The sequence below is a fragment of the Sphaeramia orbicularis genome, chromosome 4 (assembly GCF_902148855.1).
Source record: "Sphaeramia orbicularis chromosome 4, fSphaOr1.1, whole genome shotgun sequence".
NCBI lineage: Eukaryota > Metazoa > Chordata > Actinopteri > Kurtiformes > Apogonidae > Sphaeramia > Sphaeramia orbicularis.
Window position 1 is genome coordinate 59,250,779 of NC_043960.1, and position 24,377 is coordinate 59,275,155.

Here is a 24,377-nt window from a genome sequence, read left to right on the forward strand (position 1 = left end):
CCCTGCCCACCATCAACACATTAGCATTAGTCGTCCACTCCAACAGAAGTGAAAGTTGATGCTTCACTTGTTGCGTTCGCTGTAACTGGAAACTCTGTCATCAGGCTTACGATTAATAAATCCAGTCTTTTTATTGCACCATTACAAATTTTCAAATATTATGATTTTAATCTCTTATAAGTACAAGGTTATTTTTCGTTAAATTATGAGTTTGTTTGTGTTTTAAACTACAACTTTATTCTCATAACATTATGGCTTTATTCTTGAAATATTACGACTTAATTTGCGTAGTGACAAGTATTTGTATTTTTCCAATGTGGCGCTAATACACTGTTGTATCATACAGATTCGTAAATTATTACTATTATTAATTATTAGATGTAAAAACAGTAAATGTATCTCTCTTTCAGCTGAACTGAATAAACTGTTTCTGGTAAAATAATAGAATATAGTATTTTTATTATCTAATTTCAGTGAATACTGACATTTATTACCTCGTGTTATTGCGGTTTAATTATGACTTTTTTCTAATTATCGTATTTTTCCTGCTGTAATTGCGCTTTTCCTCGTCACCTTATTCTAACTTTTCCAGCTGGTTTCTCATGAAATTATGACTTTTCTGTTCCAACTGAACTTTTTCCCTCTAGAACAATTACACCTTCGTTTCCTGGTATAATTTTCGTTTTTTCCTACTTCTTTTTTCTTTTTTTTTGTATTTTTGTGACTTTTTTTCTGTCTATTTCAAGCATCTTCCAGGTCAAATTATGCTTATTTTCCAGGTATAACTGCAGCCTTTTTCTCTGTAATAATTTAGACTTTTCTATTTTAATTACAGTATTTATTCCGTTTTAATTATGACTTTATTTCCTGGTCTTATCAACTTCTTATCCTTTACACCTGCGACTTTTTTTCTGACAAATACAAGTAACAGTTAGACTTTTGTGAATAAAACAATAGGACTTTATTCTCCAAATCTCACATCTTTAATCCTCTTCAGTGTTTCCTGTTACATTCCTTCATATCGGACATATTAGTGTTTTTTTAACGGCGCTTTATTCCAGTGTTTAACACGAACAGAGGTTTTTCTGTTCATTCGTTTCCATAAAAGCAGCATCCACACGTTTCCCGTGAGTTTGTTGTTAAATTGTTAAATGTGAACATTTTCCTCATTTTTTTTCCATAAAACCATACAATTAAAACCAGATGTGAAAAGAACCACAGGGCTCTCATCGACTTCCACTCAAAACAAAACGCTGAAAAATACTCAACCCTTTAAATTTTTCATCAAAAATATATATAGGCATGTATATACAGTATCAGTATCATCAGGTTGTGTGTAAACGTTAGGTTCTTAAAAATGCACCGATCTCCATAAAAGTGGATTAAAAAAAAAAAGCAAACCAAGCGTCCGCTCTTGTTCAAACGGCGTCAAATAAATAGATTTCAATCCAAACATATGTACAGGATGGAGTTGAACACAACCGACTGGACTCCGTGTGGGTCATGTGACCAAAACAGCACCCAAGAGGAAGCCCGGGGGGGGGGGACTCCATTTCCCAGAAGTCCTCACTACAGTAGGTCCCAAATGTGGGTGGAGTTTCAGGTCCCGGTGAGCATTAAGGCCCGGCTTGTGTCTGTCCGTTCAGTAAGGCTTTAGCCCGACCCCCAGGTGTGTCACATGATGCCTTTCGGACGTGTTGGATCCGTCATATCTGTTCGACGGCCCCGCCCTCTTCCTTCGGCGGAGGCTCTAAGTGAATGGGCGTCACAGCAACTGGTTTCTTCACTCTGTTGAAAGGGGTGGAGGGGGCGGGGCAGGGGGTGGGGTGGAGGGAGCGTAGCAGGGGGTGGGGTGGGGGGATTATAGTGATCATATAAAACAGTATAAACCACATTAATACTCTGATCAGTATCTGATCGGTGGAGTTATAAGATTATTATTGATCAGACAAATTATTGTCTGTTTCATTAAATGGAGAATGGGATCCCTCAGGGCACCGTCCTAGACCCCTTCATATATATGTTTACATTCATGTATTTTCAGATGTGCATCTACAGATTTACACTGATGACAGTAGTCGCTTTTCCTTTGGACATCTGTGCAAAACTTTACCGATATTTACTAAATGTTGAAAAAACAGAAGTGCATAATGTCGGTTTTTCCATTAAATCACAAATGCGACGATTTGTTTATGTATTATTGCGAGATGACACGAGAAGTCATTCCATAAACATGGCGACAAACGTAAATAATGTGTTGATTTACAGATATATTCATTATTATTCTATATTCCCCCTCTATCTCCTAATAAATTCTAAAATGATGTGGTTTCCTGGTGTGTCCACACATACCAACACGTTTCTTTTAAAACTCTTCTTCTCTTGTTGTAATGTCCGTCAACATCCATTTTTTTTTATTCACATTAGAGCTGCAACCAATTAATCGATTCGGTGTTTGAAACGAATGCAGAAACTCACGATTCGATTAACTGACTCGAATTGATTGAAGGGAAATATTCTCTTGCAGTTTTCCTGAATTGACGCTTCTTTGTGCGCCACGATAAGCGTCCGTGTGAAACACAACAGTGGAACCAATGTTTGACAGCAGAGAAATGAAGGAAACAAAGCTTTGATTCAGGAGAATTGTGGTTGAATGATTTATATGGATCACTTTGAGTCGATTAATCGGTTGCAGCTCTAATTCACATGACTCTAAACGCAGAAAAAAATCTTTCCATTGCAATTTTACATGATATATCAATTACGCTACGACCAAAAAACCACCTCTTGCCAGCGCAAAAAACTCATCAAAAATCATTGCTTTTCCATTACGTAAATTTTTATGCTTAAGTTATATTCATGCAATTTGAGGTTTAATGGAAAAGTGACTAGTAATCCTGTTTACGTCCATACTAATATTCATGATAATTCCATGTATTTTAATGTGTTCATTTATTGTTATATTTCTATATTTTAAATCTGATGTTTTCTTTTACTTGCCTATGGACTATGGAAAGGCAAATTAGCATTTTAAACATAATTATGGAAGTAAATCTGTCATTAGATTTTGAATTATAAAAGCCACTGAATTTCTAGCAATGAATTTTTTGCACTGAAATTAAGTATCTGAATTTTTTGCATCTGAATTTTTGCACCTGATTTTTTTAAATTCTAATTTATAAACATAGTTGAATTTAGAGACAAACAATTCAGATACTTAATTGCAGTGCAAAAAAAAAAAAAAAAAAAAAAATCAGATACTTAATTTCAGTGCAAAAAAAATTCAGTGCTACAAATTCAATGTCTTTTATAATTCAAAATCTGATGACACAGATTTACTTCCATACATAATCCGACATATTTACAAGGGCCGTTCAATAAGTTCATGGCCTCACCCAGAACAGAACAACACAGACTGGTAATTTATATTTTATTTTTCAACATAATCTCCATTTACAGCAATGCACTTGGTCCATCAATGTTCAAGCATCACTATCCCATCACGAAAGAATGTAACATCCTGTATTATAACAACCAGTATTTCTGGGTGAGGCCATGAATTTATTGAACAGCCCTCGTACATCAGATGTTGTCCAATACAGATGTCCGTTAATGCGCGCTGTCCTAAACAAATTAACTTATAAATAAATAAAATAGTCCGTCTGAAGGTGACGATTAAACACCAGAACACAGTAGAACACGTGGGCTGATTCATGAGACCCAGTCGTGTTCGTGGTTAAAGTTTACTTACGAGTACGGCGAGATGGGAACGGCCACGACCAGGACGTGGTTCCTCTTCCGGAAGAGTCTCCACAGGCCTCGGTGGTTCCCCCGGACGTCCAGATCCCAGACATGGAGGCACTGGAGGGGGCGGAGCCAAGGGTCAGGGCAGGGCCGAGGCATCAGCGACAACAACAACAACAAAGAAAAACAATTTACATCAGAGATGAACTGACAACTGAACCAAACGCAGGTTTAAATCTGAGAAAATACATGTAAAAATGCACTGAAAACTGACAAATAATATTTAATTTATTTACTTGAATTACAGTGAAAATTACACACAATAAATAATGAACATTAGTAAGTGAATTTAACGGTAAAAACTACAGTAAAATAATGTCATTGAATTTTTAAATTATTTTGATGAAACTTTATTTGGAATGTTTCTTTAAAAAGTCCAAACACTGAATAATGACATTTAAACATTTTCACTGTGACAGAAACAGTTTAATGTTTCAGTTCTATCTGTTTCTATTTGTCATTTTAGTTCAGATTAATTATTTCTAACTGGATCATTTGCATAAATTATTTCAACATGTCCTACATCAACCGTTTATTTCATTAATGATTAATTAATGTCCTTTTTTAATATTTGTAGATTATCAATGTCTAATATTTTACTTTTCAGACCTTTTTTGCACTTTTTCATAGTTTTTTTTATATTCATTAGTTTCAGTATTTTTATTTTATACATTTTACTTTGAATGTTTTTTTTTTTAAATATTTGCCGTTTTTCAATGTTTTGTTTATTATTTACAGGTTTTCACTGTTTGTCAGTATTTATTCATTTCAGTGTTTTTTTTTATAATTTACCCTTTTTAACAGTGTTTTAATTTCTTTAGTTTTTTATATTTATTTACCTTTTTTACAGTGTACTTTAATTACTGTCTATTAGTGTTTTTTATAATATTCATCTCTTTACAGTGTTTTTTTGTCATGTGTGCATCTTATTTGTTAAATTGTTGTGTTGTGGTGCAAATAATGTTGCCATGGTCACGGTCATGTGACCTGACTGAAACCCGAACCCGTGGCGTCGTACCTTTGCGAGCTCGGTCCAGGTCGCCGTATCTGTCTCCGCCTCCATCTTGATGAACATGACGTAGGTTTTTCCCTCCGAGTCGGGCAGGAACGAGTCGTCACACGGGTTCTTACTGTGGTCCAGAAGCTCCGCCTCCCTGTCACATGACACACCACACACACACCGCTGTTATTTCAGGAGCAACCACCGTCCACGTAGTAGATCAATCTGAGAGTCAGCGTTCGCTCACTTCAACAGCCGTTGGATCTCCACCTCGTACGCGTCCTTCTTCAGGCTAAGATGGGAAAGCAGAGGATTATGGGTAAAAGCATGAACCCGCCATTAATATAGAAGTAAATCTGTCTCAACAGATGTTGAATTATAAAAGCTATTGAATTTCTAGCACTGAATTTTTTTTGCACTGAAATTAAGTATCTGATTTTTTTGTCTCTGAATTCATCTATGTTCATAATTTAGAATAAAAAAAAATTCAGAAGCAAAAAAATTCAGATGCAAAAAATTCAGATGACAGATCTGTGCTGACCGTTTTCCTGCATCGGCGTCACATGACCAACCAAACGTAACCTCGATTGGCTGGCTGTTGTTTCAACTTGAGATAAAATCCATTGCTTATCCTTGGTGTCCCGATGTGTGATCTGAATTTTTTGCATCTGAATTTTTTTTATTCCAAATTTATGAAAATAGTTGAAATCAGAAACAAAAAAATTCAGATATTTAATTTCACTGCAAAAAAATTTTTATACTCAATTTCAGAGCAAAAACATTCAGTGCTAGAAACTGAATGGCTTTTATAATTCAAAATCTGATGAGACAGATTTACTTCCATAGTGTCACTTCATCATCCGAATGTTTGCATCAAAGAAACTGATCTGAAGTTGAAAGCAGGTTGAGCTGTGGTTGGTTGGACGTTGAAGGGTTGAAGCCGGTACCTGTCCACGTTCTTCAGCTGAACGTTGGGAACCGTGTTGAACTTGTGTTTCTTGAAGTAAACCTCCTGTAGAGAAGAAAAGACCACAACACAACGGGCTCATCCCTGGTTCTGTTCTGCTCTGAAATGACGGCGGGTTCGTGCGATAAAAGTGCCGTGTCTTACTTACGTGGAAATATCCATTCATGTTGAGGCCAATGATCCAAAGTGGTACGAGCGGGAGACTCCGGGATGATGCATTCGCGGCCTTTCCTCTGCTCCGGCATTCGCATCCACATGTCCCAGTCCCACAGCTGACAGAGGACAAAACGCACGACAATTCAACACAATGACGCAAAGCATGAGAGGGAGGACTGGGAACGGGACAGGAGGACAAACGGAAAAAGGACAGTAGGACGTATGGACATGTGACAGTAGGACGTATGGACATGTGACAGTAGGACGTATGGACATGTGACAGTAGGACGTATGGACATGTGACAGTAGGACATATTTGAATGGTTCCACCTTCTCCGGTGTCGGCCATTTTGGGCTCCAATCGTCCTTGTACAGGCTCTCCTTCAGAACCCACCCCAGGCCCGGCATACTCTCCACCCGGTAGAGGAGGGACGGGTCCGTCAGCCGGTGCTCGTAACCCTGGCAACAGCAAATAAACAAGACAGTCCGTATCAGACACCTTTACTTACACTTCAGAAATACAGGAATCGAAACGTTTCGGTCCCTTATTGGATTTATTTCAGAGTTCGGATGACCATAGTGACGGTAGAATCAAACTTCCTGTTACTGAACTGGTTTCCATCCACACTGATACTCTGGTCAATACCTGATTTGTGGAGTTATCCGATTATTATTGATTATAAGTCTGCGTTTCCTTAAAGTGAGAATGGGATCCCTCATTGCCCCATCTTCGACCCCGTCATTTATCTGTTTACATTCATGTATTTTCACATGTGGGTCTTGATCGTGTAAACAGTCTAATCTGATCTGTTTGATCAGATAACAGCAGTATCTGATTATAATCAATCAGATTAACACACCTGGATTTGTCCCCTGTCCTCCCATGTCTTCATCAAGATTATTATTGTTAATGAAAACTAACGAAATCTCGAATTGAAAAAATATTTTAATTAACTGAAAGAAATAAAAACTATAATTAAAAGAAAAAAACAATAACTAACTGAAACTGTATTGTGTGCTTACAAAACTAACTAAAACAGATACAATTTATGGATAAAATTCCCTTTCGTTTCATCTTTCGTCTCTCGTCAGACTGATACAAAAGCGATTTATTTTGCTATAGCAATTTTAGCTGTTGGCACCATACAACACTTTTTGCTCCGTCACTTGTGTTCACTTGTGGTTTCCAGTCGTCTTCTGGTCCCCACTCTACCTGGAAACATGGAGACTAAAGCAGCAGAGTCCTGTCTGGGATTTATTGGAATACGACCACAGAGAAGAAGAGAAAAGAGACCACTGAACTACAACTAAGCATTTAGAAAAAGAACAAAAACTAATAAAAACTAGCAAACCTGCTCTAAAAACGAATTAAATGAACTGAAGTAGAAAAAAAAAAAGTCAAAACTAAATATAAGTAAACTATAATGAAAAAATCCAAAACTACTATAACCTTGTATATTACATCATGTTCGGACTCGTAAACACACTGGTCGTGTTTTCCTTCCATTTCGTCTCCTGTGGTGTATTGTTGTTGGCGCAGACGTGAAGGTTAAACCATCCCATAATAACCTGGGATCATGTGGAGTCGCCCACGGCTTCGACATGTTCGTTTCACCCTGAGGTTCGGACGAAAACTGAGCTCCGTGACGACATCAACACCAGCTAAATAAGAACCCCACTTACACAACGGAGATCGCATGACCCTAGTATTAAAAAAAGTACAGTTCTATGAACGTGTTTACACCCCATTAAATTCTGAAAATACTTACTTTTTAAACTTAAACTATCCAAACAAAAAAGATGTGAACTAGAAAAGCACTGAGTGCAGACCTCCGCCGAGGCAGATCGGTTTCATAATTGAATGTTACTTTTTATACAAAAACAAAGACAAAAATTTGAAGTTGTCATTATTTGTTGGTGTAATGTAATATTATTTTCACATCAAACCAAGAAGAAAATCTGCAGTCATTCGTTTTGTCGGTACTTCTGCTGTTATTATTTGACTGTAGATCACATTGGTCTGTATGTGGAACTGCAACTAAAATGAGTTCCACAGCCTTGACTGTGGAATTTTTGCACTTTGTAAATTCATCCAATGGGCCACATTGGAAACCACTGGGGGGCCGCATTTGGGCCCCGGGCCGCATGCTTGAGACCCCTGCACTATATGGACAAAAGTCTGTGGACATGTTGAACTCAGGTGTTTCCTTTTCTAGCAGGGGTCTGGGATACAAAACAATAATGACTAATGTCAGAATATAGTTTTATATGTTATGAAAACGGGCTCATGTGATCATGTGATCATGTGTATGTGACCCATTTGATCATGTGACCAGGCTCAGATGGACTCACCTGGTCGTTCCAGGCTGAGATACAGTACAGACTGTCGTCCTCGTCCAACAGGTGGATGGTCTGACTCAGAAAACTGGAAAACAAAAGAGAAGAAAAGAAAAAGCACACATTATTAAAGAGGGCCCGTTACCATGGAAACCAATTCAGACGAATGAAGCCGATGCGAAAGTCTGACATTTCCTTCATTACTTTTGATACATGATGGAATAAAATATTAACCCTTTGTCTGATTTAAACTTTTTTTTTTTTTTCAATTTTCTGACATTTAATATTAGCTATGTATAATTATAGAATCAGAATTATTGTTCGCTTGTGTTTCACTGACGCATGGTATCAGCTCATGTTCATCCAATCACACGCCTGTCAATATTTAATCGTTCTTATATTGAAGGTTTTTACATAATGTGTACGTTTTAATTCATGTTCACTCATAGATAAAGAACTGAAAGACTGAAACATAACAACAGTTTTGTATTTATATCGAAGATTTCTGTGGAAAGATGGAAACAAAAGAAAAACAAAATTAGAAACCAGGAAGTGACATCAGTATGGGTAAGACTTTTACACTCAGTGCATCTTTATTGTATTATTATTATCATCCTTATTATTACTATTACTAATATTATAATAATTATTATCTTCATTATTACTTTCATCATCCTTGTTATTACTATTATTTTTATTACTACTACTATTATTACTAATTTATTATTATTATTATTCTTACTATAATTATTATTATCATCATCCTTATTGTTATTATTATGTATTATTATTATTATTATTATTGATTATTTCTGATGATGAATGGTTCATAACTTAAACAGACCAACATTATGGACATAAATAAACCTGGATGTGTTCATTTTAGTTCCATAATCAGACTTTATTTCTGTGTTTTCTGGTTTAAAGTGCAGTTTGTTTCATTTGTGAACAAATGTATCAAAAGTAAGACCTGTTATCCATAAACCTGATCAGTTTAATCATCCTTTACATTTAAGATTTAAAGTATCTGATTCCTTTCCTGTTTATTCTTTGTCCATAATGTTAAAATTTCATTCATCATTGGGATGATAAAATATTATGACACGTTAAAAACAACCAACGTCTGCAGTTTGACATTTAAATCTGAATCAGATAAAACTGAGGTCTGTCACTGAGGAGACGGTGCCACCTAGTGGACACAAATATTTATGACCCTGAACCCCAGGATCTGCAGAACTAACATGTTCCAGCAGGTCGTCTTTCACCCAAAAACACTGTGGCTTTATCTCTGTTCATGTTAATGTTTTTTACTGATTTTTCCACATTTTCAAATTAAAATATCAGAGAAACTGTTGATCGAAGACACTGTTTTACAAAAGGATAATGTACTGATAATACAGGGCAGAAAATGTTATTTTATTTTTACTAAAACTAATAATTATTTCTGCCTTTACTAAGTGTTTAGAGTCTTTGTAGATCTGATCCAAAGTGCACATGTAGAAATTGATAAGTTGAGGTATACACTGTTAAAATTGCACTTATTTTTCTTAAGAAATTTCTTTTTTTTCAGGTTATTCACATCTTTTTTGTTTGTATAGTTTATAAAAAGCATTTTCATAATTTAATGGGGGTTTTTTTGCACTAAAACGAAGACAAAAAATTTGCAGTTGTTATTATTTATAGGTTCGTCTGTTATCATTTTACTGGTCTGGCTCAACTGAGATCAAATTGGGCTGAATGTGGAACCTGAAAGAAAATGAGTTTGAGATCCCTGCTTTAACATGATGTACAAGTCGGGGTTTTTTTTTCCAACCCGTGGGGCTTCTGTTGGAATTATTTGAGCCGCTCCAAACCTGATCCGCAAGTAACTGCTGATGTGCACATCACTAACGTACGGCGCAGACGCACCCCCATATAACATCTGGACGGACCTGTCCATAGACTGGCTACAGCAGTGGTAAACATACGGTGCACGGGCCAAAACCGCCCATCAAAGGTTCTAATGGGACCCACAGTCTGAATTTAGAAAGTGCAAAAATGATCCGTAAGTTCTTCAGATTCAAAGGTGTCAGAGCTGTTTTAGTTCAGGTTCCACATTCAGATCAACTGGGATCTACAGTAAAATCATAGAATAATAAGCCTAGAAATAAGGACTCCAAATGTAAATCAAAATTTAATTGTATAAAGTCGTATCAGATCGGTATCGGCAAAACTAATACTTAAAACAAAAAAATCCGATTGGAAGCAAAAAAAATCCAGATTGGGACATCATTATAAAAACTATTAAAAACAATTCATTAGGTGCTGCTGCAGAGTTGAACATTCATCTCCTGGGAAAAAAAAACTTCTGACTATTGCACAATTTATGGTCAAATTACATCAGCTAATGAGCGTCCACGTTGGTTTGAGCTCTGCAGATTCAGATGTTTTTGTGTCTGTGAGTTCAAGTCGTACCTGAAGAGTCGATGGAGACGTCCAGGTCCTCCTCCAGGACGATGGCGTAGTTCGCCCTCCTGAACGACAAACAGAGATGTTCAGGTCAAACTCAGAGGTCACGTGATTGGATGGAGGTGAAGAGGAGGGGTTTAGCGCCGACTCAGTATTTATGACAACAGGTGAAAGTAGAAAACAACAGAAACAGGTTCATGGACGCAAAACCTTTTAGGACTCTTGTTAGAACAGAGATTCATTTATATTTTTATTTATATACTGACTTAAGTTTCAGTAATCTGTCCATTAATTATCTTTATTATGTGGAAATAAATGCTTAAAACAGTGTTATAGAAAAAAAAACTATTGATTTTTTTTATTTAGGTTGTAAATTTCACTTAAGCTGACAGAATCTGCATTTTTACTGTAATTTCAGAGAATGATTAACATTTTATGAAAAAAAACTTCCCTCTTTATCGTCAGAAAATCCAGGTTTTTATCATCTGTTTTGCTTTACTTTCAGTTTTTCAGCTAATTATTTGTTTTTCTTCATAAACTCAGAGTTTAGTTCTGATAAATGAGGTTTTTCTTATAAATTTTACATCTGAATCATTTTTTCTTGTGATCTACCAGCTGAATATAGAGAAATGTGAGTTTTTTTGTGGGTGACTCCCTCTAGTGGTCAGTGTAATAATCTGAATCCAGTCTAGATAATAAACCTGGACCCAAAAACTACAGATTTACAGAATATGATCAAAACAAATTCAGCAGGACTTGGAGTCGACGGCTGGAAACGACCGAGTCTGATCTGAATAAATGTAACACAAACACAAACCACAGAGGAACAGGATTCATTTACAAGGAAAATAAACGTCCCTGGGAACACGGGTGGAAAAGGGTCTGAACCTGACCCTGATCATCATTCCCATTGTGGTTGATACTCACCGGATGCAGGTTAAAGCTGGCGGTCAGACTGGCCTTGTAGTGCTGAGACACAGAAAACACTCCATTAACCCTTTAAGGACTCCCACTACAACAGGCCTACATTGTTTATGTTGTTTTGGTAATAAAGTGTCCAAAAATGTAATTTTTTAACCAATTCTTTTGCACCTCTTTCAGGAAGAACTTAACTTTCAATATCTGCCTATTAATGATCATTTTTATACGTAATAAATGCATAAACAGTGTGTTATTGTAAAAAATAAAAACAGACTTGAATTTTTATCATATTTATTGTGAAAAACTGTAAATGTTCATAACGAACTTTATGAGATTATATAATAACCTTTCCTCTATTTTTCCATGTGTTGATCCATTGTAGTTGGTCTAGATCAGGGCTCTCAAACTCATTTTCTTTCAGATTCCACATTCAGCCCGATTAGATCTCCACTAGGCCGGACCAGTAAAATAATAACAGAATGAACTATAAATAATGACAACTCCAATTTTTGTCTTTGTTTTAGTGCAAAAAACCCCCCATTAAATTATGAAAATACTTACTTTTATAAATTATCCAAACAAAAAAGATGTGAATAACCTTAAAAAACTGACATTTTTTAAGAAAAATTAGTGCAATTTTAACATTCTGCCTCAGCTTCTCATTAGTCCATGTGCATTCTGGATCAGATCTACAGAGACACTGAACACTGAGGAACAGGAAGAAAGAGTTCAAATTGTGCTGAATTTTCTTTACACATTTCACGTTGTCTGTATTTGTTCAGATTATTCACATTTTTTTTAATGTACACGTAATATTTTCATCATTTGATGTTATTTTTTGCACGAAACAAAGACAAACATTTGAAGTTGTCATTATTATAGGCAGAATGTAAAATTTTTTTCACATCAAACCGAGAAGAAAATCTGGAGTCATTCTTTTTTGTCGGTTCTTCTGCTGTTATTATTTGACTGTAGATCATATTGGTCTGTATGTGGAACCTGAACTAAAATGAGTTCCGCAGCCTTGACTGTGGAATTTTTGCACTTTGCAAATTCATCCCAGGGGTCGGATTGGAACCTTTGAGGGGACGCATGTTTGGGACCCCTGGTCTGGATCATTGTGTGTCCATGTTGTTCTTGTTCTTTTTGGTTCTTTGGTGTCATTTGGATCCTGTTGATAGTCTGTGTTCACTTTGTGTCTAGTTGTAGACAGAGCCCCTCATTTCACTGACAAAAACATCCATCAGCTGATTCAAATACACACACTGGATCTGTGAATGAACTGCAGAGATCTGACTATAGATTTACACATATATACAATATACACATATTTAGAGAAGATTGACAGATACAGTACAACTATTAATGAACTATAGAAACCACAAAAATAAAGAGAAAAACAGCAAAACTCAACAAAAACACATGAAAACACACTAGTAGAACACTCCAAAACAGCACTATCACTATTATGTACAGTTATTTACAGAATTCACCACTAAAACGCTGATAAAAGTAATAACTAGAAGTACTGGTAGAGCGCAGACCAGCAGATGCAGAAATGTGTCACCGGTGACACAACCGTCTTCAAAGGGTTAGTGAGGAAAACGCAGTACAAGTGGTTAAAGCTGAGCTCAGGTGTGTGTGTGTTTACCTGGGACACTCTGGCGTTCTTGATGCTGATCGGCGTGTGTTGAACTCCCTTCAGTCCAAACAGCTCCACAACGTCCATGGGCTCCTGACGGACAGACAGATGGACGGACGGACACAGGTGGTCAAGTTGACCTTTGAACCCTACCAACAGGCTGACACTGTATATGTGTACGTACCTCGTAGTACCCGTCTATGAAGACCGTGATCATCTGAGGGTTGACGCCATGAGCCGACAGCAGCGACCTCAGCATCCTGGAACCAACAGCAGAACGTTCACATCCAAGGACCTGCTCCATCTATTCCACATTAAACCTTCAGTTTCTGATCTTACCGGTACAGATAGTTGGGTCTGTTTCCGGCGATGACGGCCACCGGGACGTTAAACACATTATTGTTCAGCAGCTGGAAGAAAAAAAAAAACTCACATTAGTGACTCAAACCCTTTTAAGACGACTGTGTCACCGGTGCCACGTCATTCAAACAACTGGAACTGGAACCGTTTATTGACCAAATCCAACCGTAATCTTTTAGCTGAGATCGGGTTCTTTCTATTGGTCTGTAACACATAAGGATAGAGGTCTGCAATGACTGAGGGGGAGAGGTGAAAGTGGGCGGAGCAGAGAGCAGTAGAGTGCAGTCAGTGAGAGAGACATGGAAGATTTTTATATTTTAATTTTAGCAGCGTTTCACTGGTGTTTTAGTGGTGAATTCTGGTAAATAATTGTATATAATAGTTACTGTGCTGTTCTGGAGTGTAGTACTACTGTGTTTTGACACGTTTTTGTCGAGTTCCAATGTTTTTTTTTCACTGTTTATACTTGTATTTTTGTGGTGTGTATAGTTCATCAATATCTGTATATATATACTTAGCGCCATTAAAACGCACTTCAGGCGTTGAGGAACTTGGCGTGATGTTTTATGTGGTTGTTCATGAAGAAGTAGATGAAGAAGTAGCTGTGGTCGTAGCCCAGCTGCAGTTTGAACACCACTGGGATCTTCTTCTCGGGGCAGACAGCGATCAGGTTGTCGGGCGTTTTCCAAACATGTGGTGTAATTTCCAGAAAATTATTTGCTCAGGTGCTTATTTTGTATATGTTGCTCGCAGATGAGTAACACAGTTAACAGCTGTATTTCTTTCATTCCTGACGCGCACAAAGTTGGCGTTTGGACTAATCTCTTGTACAGAGTCATGCTTGACTGGTAACTTTAGGTGTGGTCAATAGCAGATATAAAGGCAGCAAAAAAAAACACCCAAATGTTTTTGCTCAAAATGCCACGACTTACAATACAACAGAAAGAACGTGCCATTGGCATTTATGCACAGGTGTGAGTGGTGAAATCACTCACCGTCTGCGCTGGCATTGCAGTACAATCAGTCGTCTGAGTGATCGGATCCATCAGGACAGGATCATCAGACTTTCCAGCAGCTACAAACACGACACAGAAACTGGAGCTCTGCTTCCGCGTCGTGTTTGTTTCATCCATATAATATAATATGGCTGCACTGCTGCTGCCAGGCAGCTGCAGGAACCTCCGCTTCCCACAATGCACATTGCGACAAAATTCCAAAGATGCATGAGTTACCTAATGGCTCTGTTTGAAAACAAATGGTTTGTTTATGGTGGATGGCACTAAGAAACTGTTCACCGTGAGGGAAGAGATTCAGGTGAGTACTGACAGAAAGACTTACGTATTTGTGATACTGAGGAAATGACTGAGGTTTGACAGATTTGATGAAAAACTGGTGACGAAAGTCTCCCACAGCTTTAACCTTCTGGCTCTGCTTGTGGGCTGTAGATGGCGTTTTATCAGATCAGGGGTCTATTTTACGGTCCTAACAGGGCGAGGGTTTTTACATGATGGATTACAGGTCTTGCGAGGTCACAGAGGGGGTTCTAGTCGAGGTCTTATCGGGTCAGAGAGGGGGTTCTAGTCAAGGTCATACCGGGTCTGGGTTGAACTCGATGGGAGCCGGGTCTTTACAGCTGCAGATGCTGCCGTATCCCTCCACTTTACTACAGAAAAGCTTCCTCCTCCTGTTGAGTTCAGTGTCAGCCCAGTGACACTCAGCCTCTGCAGGAACATACCAGAACAGGGTAGAAAACCACCAAAACAGGGTAGAAGACCACCAGAACAGGGTAGAAAACCACCAGAACACAAACATGTAGAAGACCACCAGGACATGGTAGAAAACCACCAGGACATGGTAGAAGACCACCAGGACATGGTAGAGGACCACCAGGACATGGTAGAGGACCACCAGGACATGGTATGAGGACCACCAGGACATGGTAGAAAACCACAGGACACTGGTTAGAAACACCACGAAATGGTAGAGGACCACCAGGACATGGTAGAAAACCACCAGAATATTGGTATTTTGAAGACCACCAGGACATGGTAGAAGACCACCAGGACATGGTAGAAGACCACCAGGACATGGTTAGAGGACCACCAGGACATGTAGAGGACCACCGGACATGTTAGAGAAAACCACCAGGACATGGTAGAAAACCACCGGAAATGGTAGAGGACCACCAGGACATGGTAGAGGACCACCAGAGCATGACAGAGGACCAACATGTGACATTACAGGAGCAGGACCTGTTCAGAGAACCTGTACCAGGTTAAAGGTCTGTTCAATACTGCGTACCTTCGGAGGCTGTGGCGGACTTCAGTCTTCAGGAGAACCGGGTCTCCACATGTGGATAGAGCCGGAGATTTGGAGTGTTTCTCTCCGTATACCTGACCTGCAACACAAACAGCAATCATGACAAACAGGACATGGGTTAGATTTACAGGGTCTACAGGAACAGGACTTGGGTTAGATTTACAGGGTCTACAGGAACAGGACTTGGGTTAGATTTACAGGGTCTACAGGAACAGGACTTGGGTTAGATTTACAGGCTGTACAGGAACTCAACAACCACCAGCATCCAAACAGCTTTAGGTTCAGAACCCTGGTTGACCTACAGAACCAGTAAAGATCTGTGAGTCTATCAGATTAACCTGTAAACATGCATGAAGACATCGGAGTACTGAGGACAAATCCAGGTGTGTTAATCTGATTGATTATAATCAGATTAGACCGTTTACATGATCAATAATAATCAGATACTGATTGGAGTATTAGTGTGGATATAAACGGGGTCATCAGTGTCCATCTGTAGACGTTCATCTGAAAATACATTAATAGAAACATATAAATGATGGGGTCTAAGACGGTGCCCTGAGGGACCCCACTGAAACACAGACTTATGATCAATAATAATAATAATCTGATAACTCCACTAATCAGATACTGATGAGGGTTTTCATGTGGATATAAACGGGGTCAGTGAGTGAGGAAGTGTTGCTCCTACTCTGATGTCCACAGGTCAAAGGTCGTTACCGGGGCGTCCTCCACCTCCTTTCTTGACCACCAGGGTCCACATGTCCCTCCAGCTGAGGCTCAGAGACACCTGGCTGCCCAGACTCTTAAGCAGGTTCTTGGCGGCGTCCTTCAGGTGGAACGTCCCCTCGTCCTGCAACGCAAACGCTTCAACACGTCAATCCAAACCCAGCGCTAAGGAGCTCGGCCTCATGGGAAAGGAGGGCAGAGCGGGACCCACCTTTATGGTGAAGATCAGGACTCGACCCCGGGTCACCATGTTGAGGAAGAGGATCATGGCTTCGTCCTCGTGAGGAGAGTAGGTGTCGAAGATCCTCTTGGCCATGACGTGACCCTGAAACACAACGTTGGTGGCTTTTACTCCGGGTTAGACGGTACCGGGTGGGGGTGGACCCTTTAACTGGACCGGTCCTCCACTCATGGTCTGAACATGAACCAACATGACCCAAACCCTGAGACCCCAACACAGCCTGGCACCGGGTGGGGTTGGATCTTTAACTGGGCCCAGTCCCCCACCCACGGTCTGAACGTAAACCACCATGACCCAAACCCTGAGACCCAACACAGCCCGGTTCTCTCACCGTGGCCTGGTTGAGAACGATGACGTGGATTCCTCGACCCTGTTCCCTCATGTCGTCCTCTAAAACCTGCACAAAACACCAACACCGTACAGTTACACTCCCATCATGCATTGCACACGGACTCAAATCAGTGACGTATCAGTGTAAATCACACATTAGCTCTTTCTTGTTCACAAGAATCCGTTTCCACTCATTATCTCAAAGTGAGTCATTTTAACTTTTTAACTAATTATGTGCGTTGACTCTTTTTCTTAAATATTTTGGCAAGTTTTTTTTTTTATTTGGATTAATTTTGCTCATTATTAGTCATTTTGTCCATTTTGTGTACATTGTGGGGCTATTATTCACACACATGCATATATAGTGCGTATTATAATATTATAACATAATAATTTATTATCGGGCGACACGGTGGTGCAGCGGTTAGCACTCATGCCTCACAGCAAGAAGGTCCTGGGTTCGATTTCCACACCAGTCGACGAGGGGTGGGACCTTCTGTGTGGAGTTTACATGTCTCCCTGTGCCTGCATGGGTTCTCTCCGGGTACTCCGGCTTCCTCCCACCATCCAAAGACATGCACTGATAGGTTAACTGATTAATCTAAATTGCCCGTAGGTGTGAATGTGAGAGTGATTGTTTGTCTCTGTATGTCAGCCCTGCGATGGAACTGGCGAGATGTCCAGGATGTACCCCGCCTTTGCCCCTATGTAGCTGGGATGGGCTCCGGGCGACCCCCATGACCCTAGTGAGGATAAAGTGGATTCAGAAAATGAATGAATGAATAATTATTATCATTATTATTATTATTATTATTACTGCTCTGTTATTTGTGATTTTTACTAGTACTTTCTAATGTGCAATTGCCTGTTTTTTCACAACTGTTTTTTTTATTTTATATTATAAAAGGGAAGTGAACTCTGTGTGTCTGGGGCATCACACTAACTCTGTACACAGCGAACTGCTGCAGTTTGTCAAACTTACGTATTTCTGGTTAATGAACAGACGAATGAAAACGGAAAGTTGATAGGACCAATATTTTGGTAGATATTAGTAATTTTGGAATACAATCAGGCGGCTGCGTGAGCCTTCACTTCCCACAATGCACGTTGCAACAAAATTCCGAAGATGCCCGAGTTCCCTCCTGGCTCTGTTTGTAAACACATGGTTTGTTTCTGGTGGATGGGACTAAGAAACTGTTCACTGTAATGCAAGAGATTCAGGTGAGTAATGACAGACAGACTGACAGATTCATGATATGACTGAGGTTTGACAGATCTGATGAAAAATCGGTCACGAAAGTCTCCCGCAGCTTTAAGTTAAGTCATTATTTATAGGTTATTGTACTATTATTTCAAGTGATCACATTGACTGCTGATGTCTTCAGTGTCAGTTTTACACTGAGGGGCCGGACTGGGGCCTTTTGGTGGCCAGTTTTGGTCCACAGGGCTATGTTTGACACCCCTGCTCCACATAATGAATTCAAAGTTAAAAACAGACCCTTTTTTTTTGTGGTGTCTTATTCCTCTGTTATATGTCTCAGTGTTTCTTACTTTTTGTATGTTTGAAAAACTGAAAATGAATAAAAATACACTGATCAAAAAAAAAAAAAAAAAAAAAAAAAACCAGACCAGGTGAATAATCTGAACAATAATAATGTAATATGATCCCAGTGTGGGTGTGGGACATTTCCTCCCATCATGCCGCGTTTCCACTACGTGGTATCTGCTCGACTCAACCCGGCCTTTTTGCGTTTCCATTACGAAAAAGGACCTGGAATCTGGTACCTGGTATTAGTTTTTTGGTATCACCTCCGCCAAGGTTCCAGGACTGGGGACCAGATACTAAAAGGTGATGTATAAATACTGCAGACCGCTGATTGGTCAGACAGTTGTCTCTGTGACCCGCCCTTTTACAAAAAACAGATGCAGAAGTTTACAGTAAATATAGCGGTAGGTGAATCCACATGATGACAGTCTGGAAAACTACACCATTCAGTCAGGAGACTCAGTCTTTGGTGGCTGACGTAGAAATTCAGCACGAGTTTGACGAGACAACACACAACGAGTGAGTTTATCAGTGACTCTGAGCTGACGACACAGAAGTAACGCGCCACATCGCTATGACGTCCAGGTACTGTAAAGTCAGTAGTATCCTGGAATGGAAACGGTCTACAGGAATAGGACCTGGTACCAGAGTAAAGTCAAGTCAAGTCAAGTTGAGCTGGTTCCATGTAGTGGAAATGCGGCATTAGATGCCTCTGGTGTGAACTCAGAGGCTTGGACTTTGTTACCTCAGGCTCGTTGTGTCGGACTCACCGTGGTACCGTCGACCGCCACGTAGACTTTGGAGCGACTGGAGTAGACCTCGATGTCCAGGACCTTCCGCCCGTTGGCCTGACGCCGCGGGGTCTCCATGTTGGGAACGGCATCCTCTGAACGGAAAAGAAGACGTCATATGGTTCATCACTTAGCAACAGAAGGTCACCGTGGTGATTTTAAGAGATTATGCCAGGAAAAAAAAAAAAAAAAAAACTAGGAGGAAATGAAACAATCCTTCTGGTTTCATTTCAGCGTTTCTCACCGTATTCCTGAGCTGCTGCGTCTTCGTTGGCGACTCGTCTCGTGTCCAGGATCAGTTTGATGTTGACAATGACGGTGACGAGCAGGAACAAGACGGCGGCGGCCTGAAACAGAGGAGTTGACATCAACAGAATCAGCATCAACACAACATTTTAGAACCACGTATTAACCCTTACAGACCCAAACATCCACCTTTAACCCATAAAGACTCAAACATCCACCTTTAACCCATAAAGACTCAAACGTCCTCCTTTAACCCATAAAGACCCAAACGTCCTCCTTTAACCCATAAAGACCCAAACATCCTCCTTTAACCCATAAAGACCCAAACATCCACCTTTAACCCATAAAGACCCAAACATCCTCCTTTAACCCATAAAGACCCAAACATCCTCCTTTAACCCATAAAGACCCAAACATCCACCTTTAACCTTTAAAGACTCAAACGTCCGCCTTTAACCCATAAAGACCCAAACATCCACCTTTAACCCATAAAGACTCAAACGTCCTCCTTTAACCCATAAAGACCCAAACATCCACCTTTAACCCATAAAGACTCAAACGTCCACCTTTAACACATAAAGACCCAAACATCCGCCTTTAACCCATAAAGACCCAAACGTCCGCTTTAACCTAAACCATCTACTGATCTAAACTGTTTAATTCCTGTTGATCCACTAATCCTATCAGTCCGTGTCAATAATTGGTGTAAAATACAGCTCTTAATCTTTTCATAGTCATCAGATATTTGGATGTTCAGAGGCTCCGTAGTTACTGTGGAAACACCGTCATCTTCTACAACATTGATTCACCAGTAAAACCCATGGAGTTGGATCAATGACAGTGGATGGACACACTGGGTTTATGCTCAGTTAATGACAGATTTGACTGAAAAAGTCACCTTTTCTTTAGTTTTTCTCTGTTTTGATAAAATAACCTTTGAATTTACTCTGAGCTTTGATGAACATCTACATGATCAGCGAATTAAATTAAATATAGAAAAATACAGGATTTACGCTGAAAAAATGCAAAATACAGAGGATAATATTAGGATAAATGCTGATAAATGACTTAGTAAAGGTTCAGTTGTAGGTTAAATGTATGTGGAAGTCTCCATATAAATAGTTCCAGGTCTTTAAGGGTTAATTCAATCTGGATGTTGTGAAGACACACAATGATGTAAAATTTAAAAAAAATGGATAATTCACCTGAAATGTATTAAAACTTAAACCTGTTTGGAAAATGACAAAGAATATGAGGGATTCGTTAAATATATGATTGATACAAAAGGAAATGGACCCAAATAAATGATAATGAATGGAATGGAAATGACAGGATCATCAGCATAAAAGGGTAGATTTATTCATTAATGATAAATTTGACTGAACAAGTCACTTTTACTTAAATTTTCTGTTCTGCTAAAAGAACCTTTGAATAAACTCTGAGCTTTAATGAACATCTACATCAGGGGTGTCAAACTCATTTTAGTTCAGGGGCCACATTCAGTTGAATTGGAACTGCAGTGGGCCGGACCAGTAAAATGATAACATAATAATATATAAATAATGTCAACTCCAAACCTTTCTCTATGTTTCACAGTGAAAAAAGTAAATTTACATTATGAAGAGGTTTGCATCTACAAACTATCCTTTCAAATGATGTGAATCACATGAACAAACTGAAAAAATAAGTAGAATCTTAACAATATTCTGCCTCAGTTTGTCATTTACACATGTTCATTATAACTTATAGATCACAGTGGATCTACAAACACACAAATATATTTAACAACAGACAGAATATTATTAAAATTGTACTTACTTCTATTAACACATTTCAGGTTGTTCATATTTGTTCAGGTTATTCACATTTTTTATGAAATTATACTTCGTTTTAGTGTAAATACATGAAAATATTTACATTTACAAAGAGAAAAATTTGGAGTTGTCCTTTTTTATATGTTATTATGATAGTATTTTACTGAATCCCGCCCACTTCAGATTGAATTGGTCTAAATGTGGAACCTGAACTCAAAGTAGGGCTGCTCAATTATAGAAAAAAAAAAAAAAAAATCACAATTATTTTAGCAATAATTGAAATCACGATTATTAAAAACGATTATTTGTTAACCTTAAAGTTGTTTTATTTTTTTCTTGCAAAGCAATGTAAAATATACTCTTTAAACATAAATAAAGCTTTTAACCACTAAAACAAAGTATGTTCACTTTTGTATGAAACAAAAAAATCTTTGAATGCAAATAAGTGTACTGTAAATTCAAGTAAGTTTCCTTTTGTAAATAAATAGTGCACTGGAATTAAACTGCTATAGACTTGCCATAGAACTGTAGCAATAAAAAAAAAAAACTCACATAAAGTGCAAATTATAAATTCAAGTATGTTCAATGTAGTATGAAACATAGTAAATTCAGTGGCGTGCCGTGAGGTTTCAGTTCAGGCCTTCTGTTTACATCAGCCACCTAGAATACGCACGTTAGGGTTATACAGGTTAGGTTAGGTTAATACGGGAGTTACAGCATAAAGAGATTTGGAGACTGAAGATTGCATTGCGGACGAAGTTGTTTTTATGTGTTTTAGTTTTTCATAAGATTACGATAAAGGTGGCGGTGGTTAAACTTTAGATGGTTACAAAGGTTTGTTGTGTTACCGGTCGGTGTGGACACAACTACCAAACACTTGTTGCACGTGATGTGTTTTTGCTCTTCGTCTTCTTCATCAAACCCAAAGTGATTCCATACAATTGAATTGGACTTGCCTTTTTTGTTTACCAAGCACTTCTGCTGTGATTCTCCTGCCGTTTTTCCAGACCGCTAGGTACAACTTTCCTCTTGGGGTGGACCTGCCGGCTAGCTGGCAGCAGTAGCTTAGAGGGGGGCGGGGCAGAGCAGCTCATGGGAGCTTGCGTGCGTGTGAATTAAAACAACTCAAAATTAATAATCGTTTTTTTCTCGATTACATAATTTTTGTAATCATTGCGTGTAATAATCGAAATCGTAATTGAATTTCAATTAATTGCACAGCCCTAACTCAAAAGATTGTTAATATTTTAGCGTAATTTTTGCATTTCACAAATTCATCCCAAGGGCCGGACTGGACCCTTTGGGGGGCCGGATTTGGCCCCCGGGCCACATGTTTGACACCTGTGATCTACATGATCAGTGAATTAAAAAACAAACTAACGCCAAACTGAATCGATCAAATGGAGCAAATAAAACGACATAAAATACAAAATAAATGAAGTGAAGAGAAGAGAAAAGACACAAAAAACAAATGACACAAGACGAAAAAATACTAATAAAATAAATCCAAGCAGAATGAAGAGAAGAAATTAAAACAAAAGGAAATGGACACAAATAAATGATAATGAATGGAACAGAAATGACGGGATCATCAGCGTAAAAGGGTAGATTTATTCATTAACAATAGATTTGACTGAAAAAGTGTCTTTTCCTTCAGTTTTCTGTGTTTGTGAATTAAGAATAGGAAAATATCTGATTTAGACTGAAGATGAAGGAATACAGACCCACAGTCATCACATCTGGACCTGAACTCGGAGTAAAACGCACCATGAAAATCCAACCACAACTTCTACCAAAGCCACTGGACTTGGATATCAGAACCAGAGGGTGAAATTCTGCTGGTACCGGATAAAACCGACTGTTTCTATGGGTCTGGGTTTGGCCGCCATCTTTGTTTTGGTTCCTACACTACTGTGGATGAACCGGTTCGACTCGGTTTAATGCGGAGCCGAGTTAACGGGTTCCATCCGGACCGTTAGAGGAGCTTTACACAGGTTTAATATGACCCGGTTCGGAGCAGCGGAACCGGACACTTCCCGCTACCCCCGGTGTCTGACCTGGCAGAAGCGGCGGATCGTCCTCTTGTTGGTCAGCTTGTACTTCCAGGTGAGGTACAGGCTCCTCTGCTGCCGCGGGATGAAGGGCTTGGCTCGGGGGTTCGGGGTCCACGTCTCCATCCCGGACCGGGCTCGGTGCTCCGGGCTCCGGACTCAGAGCTCAGACCGTCCGGCTCGGCCTTCCTCCTCCACAGCTCCACGGACACACGGCTCACATCCTCACCTGGCACACACACGGTTACGGTTAGCACGGCACGGCTCGGCTCTGAAGTGAAGTTAGCTCAGCACCAAGTTTAGCTCAGCCTAGCCTGGGACGGCTGGGTCCGGCCGGCCGGCGGGGCGGAGCGGAGCCGGTTCGGCCCCGTCAGACCGCTCCTCCTCTCCGTCCGTCTGGATACGAACACTCAGAACCAAGTCTCACCGGGTCCGGGTCGCTCATGGTCCCGTTTCAGAGCCGTGAACCCCCGCAGAACCGCTTCATGCTACAGGTACAGGAGACTCCAGTCCAGTCGCACTTTAATGACGTCACTCATCTGCTGCCGCTGCTGTTCTATTATAGTGTGAGTGCTGCCCCCTGCAGGAGCGGAGGAACAACACAAACACTGAAACAAATATATGGACTTATGGAGTTATTTACTCACTTATTTTCTTGTTTGATTAAATAAATAC

The 24,377-nt window shown here is 39.4% G+C and overlaps 1 pseudogene; it reads right to left on the reverse strand.

The window, feature by feature from the left end:
* On the reverse strand, positions 1 to 24,211 carry LOC115417639 (protein O-linked-mannose beta-1,2-N-acetylglucosaminyltransferase 1-like; annotated as a pseudogene).
* Positions 24,212 to 24,377: the final 166 nt, after the last annotated feature.